This window comes from Phalacrocorax carbo, chromosome 1 (assembly GCF_963921805.1).
Source record: "Phalacrocorax carbo chromosome 1, bPhaCar2.1, whole genome shotgun sequence".
Taxonomy (NCBI): domain Eukaryota; kingdom Metazoa; phylum Chordata; class Aves; order Suliformes; family Phalacrocoracidae; genus Phalacrocorax; species Phalacrocorax carbo.
The window spans coordinates 42,447,272-42,454,362 of NC_087513.1; the positions used below are offsets into that span (position 1 = coordinate 42,447,272).

At 44.9% G+C, this 7,091-nt stretch overlaps 1 long non-coding RNA gene across 3 annotated transcripts in view; it reads right to left on the reverse strand.

The window, feature by feature from the left end:
* Window positions 1–6,814, reverse strand: part of LOC135314321 (uncharacterized) — a 49,380-nt gene extending 42,566 nt beyond the window's left edge. For 2 of the 3 annotated variants that reach the window (XR_010373835.1, XR_010373826.1), the window contains exon 1: window positions 2,998–3,093. This is a non-coding gene — a long non-coding RNA (uncharacterized LOC135314321). Of the gene's footprint in view, window positions 1–2,997; window positions 3,094–6,623 lie in introns of those variants that run through there. The other variant, XR_010373828.1, reaches the window with a different exon arrangement.
* Between the last annotated feature and the right edge of the window lie 277 nt (window positions 6,815–7,091).

Genomic DNA, 7,091 nt, shown 5'->3' on the forward strand with positions numbered 1-7,091 from the left:
TTAAAGGTTCTATAAGAGTGTCCCTGGGGGCTGCAGCAAGGCTACCCAAGCTTTGCAAACCTGACACTCTGAAAACTCAACCGCTTGTCGTTTTCTGGGGTCAAAAAACAGGAATCTAGGCCCCCTCCAGCCACAAATTGTGCTGTGTGTGGTTCCAGGGACACCTTCCAGGGGAGAGTTGGGACCTCTGCCACTTGAGCCGACAGGAGAGCTGGCAGCAGTGTGTTCGACATCTACTTGCTCGTACGCAGAGCCAGGGGTGAGACACTTTATGCTGGCACATATCTGTGTTCCTCTGGCGTTTGCCAGCAGTAAAAGGACCCTGAAGTGCCAGGCACTGCTGTGGCTCCCTGGGTATGTTGGTGAGGCTGGTGGTGGGCCTCTGTGTGCCTTACCTGCACAAGTATACTGTTCTGCCAGGATATTTTAGCACAGGTGAAATAATATGTTCCTCTCTGGCTCCATTCTTGAAAACAGCGGAACGACTTTGGCAGCAATTTAAAAATGAAAAATCGGCTTCAGACAGACACTCAACATGAAAAATTTCATGTCTGGTGGGTATATCTGGCTCAGCCATCAGCAGTTTACAACAAAGGTTCATAACAGAAGTGCTGAGCAAATACGTTACCAGCCCTGCCCTAAAATACTAATGTTCAGACTGAGAAGCTATGATTTTACTGTTGTTTTTGTGGAATACAGGTGCTTAGAGGGCATGACTGATCTCCAGATGTGTTGGAGAAGGAATACCAATTGCTGTTGGATTGTAATCACTCCCAGAGCTTTCCATGGAGACACACCAGAAAATAAGGCATTTTTGTAACCTACTGAGATATAAAAATACAGCAAACATGGACCTGCAGAACTGACTTTCTGAGCCTGTAGTTATCCTGCAACAATTTTGACTCAGGCTGATGGAGAATTAGCTTTAAAAGCTAATGAGCCAAAATGCAAAAGAATCTACTGGAAAATTGCCAGGAATTAAAAAAAAAAAAACAACCCAAACCATGAAGTTTCTGCTGTTATTTTCTGTGTTTATTTTTACTCCTTGAAGCTCTGCACTGCACTTTTCAAGTTATACAAATCATTGACACCTCTGTCATACCTAATCTTGTCTTCTGTGGCTTCAGCGGTAGCTTTTAGCCTACAGCCCAAGCTGTGGAAGGTGCAAAGCTACCTTTCTGCAGGGATGACTAGGAGGAAAACTGTTCTCTGGAAATTTCCCCTCTCCAACATATTATTTCTTACTTCCCCAGGCCCTCCTGAGGAGGCACCCCAATAGCCCCCGATGGCTCCAGGGGAGCTAATTCTTGCTGTAGCACTGAACTCATCTTGCCTCCAGACATCTTCAGTCTGCTTCCGCCTGTCTCAGCTCGGTTACCCACTCTGAGCCAAAGCCTTGCCTTCTGCGGCTCTCCCCTGAGTCACCCTCACAGCTCTGGCACCTTGTGTTGAAGGCAACAAATTTAATGCAGAAATTTCTGGGTTTTTTTCTTTTTCTTCTTTTTGCCTTCTCCTTTCTCCTTTGCTTCCTTTATCAGTGTGAGTTATGAACCTGCAGAGATGTTCTGCGCCTACGGATTTCCTATGAGACTAGCTTTAATATAAGGGAGTAAATATTGCAGGTCTGTCTACTAGTATGAATAAATAGAAGTGTATATATAGCTGTACACCAATATAATTATACGTGTATATATATATAGAGAGCAATATAAGTACACATAATCGCAAGTATGTAAATATAATGGAACAGCATGAATCTAGCAGAAAATTCCTTTTCTAAAAATTATTAAGCTTCTAGATTTCAGTAATGCATTGAACATCTAGAAAAACAGCCAAAATTACCATTCTAATACTAAAGTAAAAAAACCACAGACTTCCTGTTTGGTTCAAATAACTGTGCAAAACAGAATTTTCCCAAGATAAGGTTATTTGCTTTTGGAAACAAAAGCCTGTGTTTGCCCTGAACACGAGTGCCGACACTGTCTCCTGGGCAGCTGATGCTGCAGCCCCGACAGAAGCAGATGGCAGCTGGCGCTCCCCGGCACAGCTTTGATCTGTGCCGACTGGTCCCTCCAAAATCGCTCTGCACCGGAGGCCTTCGCTTCTGCGTGGAATGAGGATATTCTCAGACCCCACTGGAGACCAGGGCATATTCAGAGCCCCACCCGCACCCCCTGAGAGCCAGGCATCTGTCTTCACTGGCGTGCAGGGGGATACATGAGCAGACTAAAGCAGTGGGGGGATGCGCTGCCAGGGTGAGGGCCTTCCAGAGACACGAGTTATTTTATAGGCACCTTGCAAATACTGGGTGCCGCCACATATTTGCTTTCTGCATCAACGTGTGGTTTACCTTAGCCAAGCAAGATACAGGTGAGACCCCGCCCCAGCACAGCTAGCTACCTAATGTAACACAAACAATGCTAAAGAGACTTCGCATATCTCAGGAACAGACTCCAATGGCCCAGGGTACCCACTCGTTTGCACCAGTTCAGCTCTAGGAGTCACCAGGCTGCTGTATTTACACCAGGGGAGAATCAGATGTAACAATTAGCAGTAAGCCTCCAATATACCATGAATAAACAACGTCTGAGTCCAGGTCTTGAATAAATTGCTTCTCAGTATATATAACTGTGGGAAATAAATATGCTTTGGAATTTTTTCTAGAGTCCTCAAGGAAGAGAATGAATATCCATGTTATGGTATTAAAAAACCCACCACTACCACCAAAAATCCCATTATTACCAAACTCTAAACTTTTGGGACCCAAAATCCAATCGCTTTTGGAAGTGCAAGAGAACTCAGGATGCCCACTGCCTCACAGGCATTTACACCTGTGAATATACAAAAGGCATCTCTCCTTGAAACTACACACTACTCTCAGAATTGCAGGTGGTAGTGGCCTCATTTTGTTGTTATTGCTGCTTTGTACCACCAAGGCAGCTGGATGCAGAGTTAGGTTGGTGTGTTAATTACCCTTTAAATAAAAAGCACACTCACATTTGACTGGATCACCTTGCTCCAGTTTGTGTTTAGGCCCCTTTGAGGTGTAAGATGGTTTCCAGGGAGCTTCATCTAGTCATATCAGGGCTCCATTTTGTCCTTTAGAGAATGAGAAGGTGCAGTTGTGTACTGTATTGAGAGGTGGAGACCTTGGCAGACTTCTGCCCTGGGAAGGGTCCAGGAGCAAAAATCCAACCAAGCAGCAGTTGCTAGCATGCCTTCCCCTCAACCCCTGGACATATACTGACTCCTTGTGAGCGCAAGGTTATATTTAGGAGACTATTACCATCTCACCTCCACCTTACCATGCTTGCACACCCCTCATACAGTGGATAAAATGGCAGTTCCAGGATGGGGAGGAGTCTGTGCCTACCCATGTCACCATCTTCTTGGGAGAAAGAGCTTTTCTGAGAACTGCAGCTGTATTGCGCTGTTTGTCTCTTAAATACAATAACCTCCCTCAGTAAACTCCCCTCCTGCCTTCACAAAAAAAAAAAAGCACCATTTTCAACCCAGCTGCAAACACAAATGCAGCCTATTTGTATCACCTGTTTCTCAGGTGAAAAAGCAAATTCAGGTTATCTGCCTGACCCCAGCCTTGCTGAAGTTGATCACAGTGCTTGTTAGTCCAGAGCCTGACCCTGTTGCACTCCCCAGCATCATTCCCACCGACTTCAAATGGGTCCCAGGTCTGGCACAATGACTCCTGTGGGCTTGGCACCAGGCTTTAAATCACTGTACAAAGTCACTCGAGAAGCTGTCGGCAGTCAGAAATGAGTCATTAGTATGCTGCCAACACAGTATTCAGTGACAAAACCCAGCTGCCACTGTAGTCAAGAATGCAGTTTCTTTAGCACTACTGTAAGTCTTATTAGCATAGAAATCAAGTGTATGTATGTAATTGAATTTCTTTGTCGCATCCTAGTATGAGATTTTCCATCAATCCTGATTGTTACTAAATTTGAACTAGCAGCCCATATTTGCACTTAAGCAACATCTGAAAGAGGACTACACAAAGAAAGACTTTCCTAAGTCAACACATCCCAGAAAACAGCAGCTGCGCAAAGGCAGAGGCAAGCAATATTTCTTTTTCCTCCCCATAGCACCCTATCTTTTGGCAGCTCTGCTTTAAAACTGGGTTCTGCTGGCAGCCTCACATTTTCTCCCTGAAGAAAAGAGCTGCAACACAGCCCGCGAAAGAGCAAGGGCTGTCCCCAGCAGGAGAGTCTGTCTGTCAGGATGTTGTGGTGCCAGTTGCTCTTGATTAGGAAGTGAGATAATACTGTAGGTACAGTTCATTTTAGGCCATTGATTAAACTCAACTGCTGGAAAAGTAAAAAGTAATAAAGCCAAGAGGGGAAACCCAAAAGTGTTTAGGAGCATAATTTCAGGATTAACTTCACTGACATAGGAATGACTGTTCAGAAGGAAAATGAGTCTCAGAAACAGATACAGGGCTTGTCTCTGCGGGTTTGGGATGTGCTGGGGGCGGGTGAGGACTGACTAACCTAGCCTGGACTGAGAAGGCAGCCACCATCGCTGTGGCTGCCTTTTCAGTGGTGATTTCTCAAGGGACTATATTAGATTAACCAAATAGCCATATTTTCCTATATTTTCCAGACATAACTGTGGTCAAAACCACAGACACCTGACGAGGTGGAAAAAGATTGTGAGTGAGGAAGTTAAATATCCCCTCCCTGTACAGATGGTCATTGCAGAGCTTGATTGGGTTGTGTTGCTAATGACTGTTCTGTGAACACGTCCCTCCAGCTTTGCTACTAAAACAATGCTTCTCCAAGGTCACTGTCCAAGCAATCTACAAAGCCATCAGCCCTTATCTATGAAGTCAAGGAATGAAGTCTCGTAACACCCAGGCATCTCAGCACCAGAAAGGGGCAGTAGCCAGGGTACAAGATGGATCCAAGGATCCAAGGTAGAGACACTCTTCCAAATTTCACAGTTTGATCTATTGAATGATCCTGACATGAACAAGTTTCGCCCCAGATGGCCACAGAGTTTCAGGAAACTTGACTGTTACTCTTACGGCTCTCAGGACTTTTGCAAAGCAGGATTTTGCTCCTGGAATTTTTTTTTTATTATTATTATTTTTTTTTGTAGCGATAACTGCAATAAATAGATGCAATGTGGGCAGAATAACTGCTAAGGTTGGGTGCTCTGTAAGTGGCAGATCATCATCAGATTTTTCCCAGTACATCGCAATGCCATGTAATACTGTTATTATGAAACGGATATCATCACCCACTGCTAGGCGTGGGCAGACACAGAGTTCACTTCAGGGTCCAAAAGTTCCCACTGAATTTTTTCTTCTTCAGGCAATAAACCCCAAGATCAGGACTCTTCTGAATCAGTCTGAAGGAAGGAGTGAGCTCCTTCTTCCCCTGCCACAATGCAACAGTACAACGGAAACCAAGAAACACCCAGGAGCAGCTAACTCCCCCCATGAGCCACGGCCCCTAGCCTCAGCTTCCACTGTGCAACCCTGGGATGAGGGCAGGCTGGACTTTCCTTCTGGGGAATCACGGGGAAGGGAAGGAGTGGGTAGGCCATGTGTGGGTGGCATTAGCTTTTCACCGGAGTTTACATCCATGTTGCCGATTAATTGTATACCTTAGTTAAATTGTGTCACTGTGTCCCTTTGGGCCTTTGTAACATTAACTTTTTTCCAGGCTTGATTTATCATTATTTCCTTTTTCACTTCTCCTGGGATTTTCTTTTGCTACCTTGATTTCAGTTGTTGTGAGCTCAGTCCCTTTTCAATTTTACACAAAATCACATGTATATAAGGTAATAAGTTAGGAAAACTTAAGGGTTTCAGAGATAGGAAACCCTGATCTGATCGTTACTGCAGGGCACTATCAGCCAGAGCTGGGAGACTTCCCACACTACCGTGTGGATTCCTTTGCCTTCCTGGCTCAGCAATGCCAAACAGCTACCAGCCTACCCTCTGCAAAGCAGGGTGAATCAAACAATGTTTTTTGGAGGCACGAACGAACTTCAGTTAACATTTGTAGAGTGCTCTACAGAGACTGCAACAAGGCCTTACCAAGCATTTCTGCAGGAGCATGATCCTAGCTCTATCCCAGAGCTGGTGTTTTTGGCAGCAAGTGATATAAACTGGGGTACCTCTGATGTCAGCATTGCATTTGTCAGATCCTGTTGCAAATACTAATTATCCCCAAGGTCATGTGAGTGCATTTGCTCCAGAAAAACACTTAGCATTAGCTGATATCACTGCCAGTCTGTCTCTCTCGGGGACTTTTTTCTTTTTTGGCTAGTTTGCTAATTTAGTAAATATTTAGAAATCCACGTTCTTATAAAACTGCAACACTGGATACCATTCCCTTTTGTTCTAAATTGTTTACAGAAATAGGCACAATTATATTAAGATTCCTAGTTAATACTCACTGGGTTAAAAGCAAGACATACTACATATAAAAGGAGTGGAGGGAAAAGCAGGAATTTGTTACAGCAAAGTTCAACATTGCCTTGAAGGCTTCGTACCTGAAGCTCTAACAAAAAACCTGTTTCCAAACAGAAAACAGAGAGAGTTCAAAAATATGGCAGTGAAAATTAATACCCAAGACAGGATATCAAATGCTAACCTTCAAAACGCGACAGATAGATGAGGATCGGTTGCCTCTAGCACATGGCACAGAAAGCCAGGTTGCACATTGAAAAATGTCTGTAGGGTCACATCAGGGCCTTGTGCCCAGGGCAGTGCTTCTGCCGAGCCCAGGCCCGTGGGCTGCCTGCCCGCCGCTGCTCCCCCAGCACGCTTTTGTGCCCTCAGGTCTTTCCCCTACCCGCAAGGGGCCAATGCCCCTGTCCAAAGTGTTCATATCCGAGGGAGTCAGCAAACCATGAGAGCAGTCACCCAGCAGAGCAGAGGTCACCAAACCAGAGCAAATACAGCTGACGACATCAGACAGCTCGGTTGCGAAGTCCAGACTTTTTCAAGAGGAAATTCCCAATTCACACAAGTCTTTAGCAGGCCTGAAGATTAAAGACAGGCCAGAATACAATAAAAAATCTCAGCAAGGAACTGTGGCACCCTCGCAGAAACAAAAGGC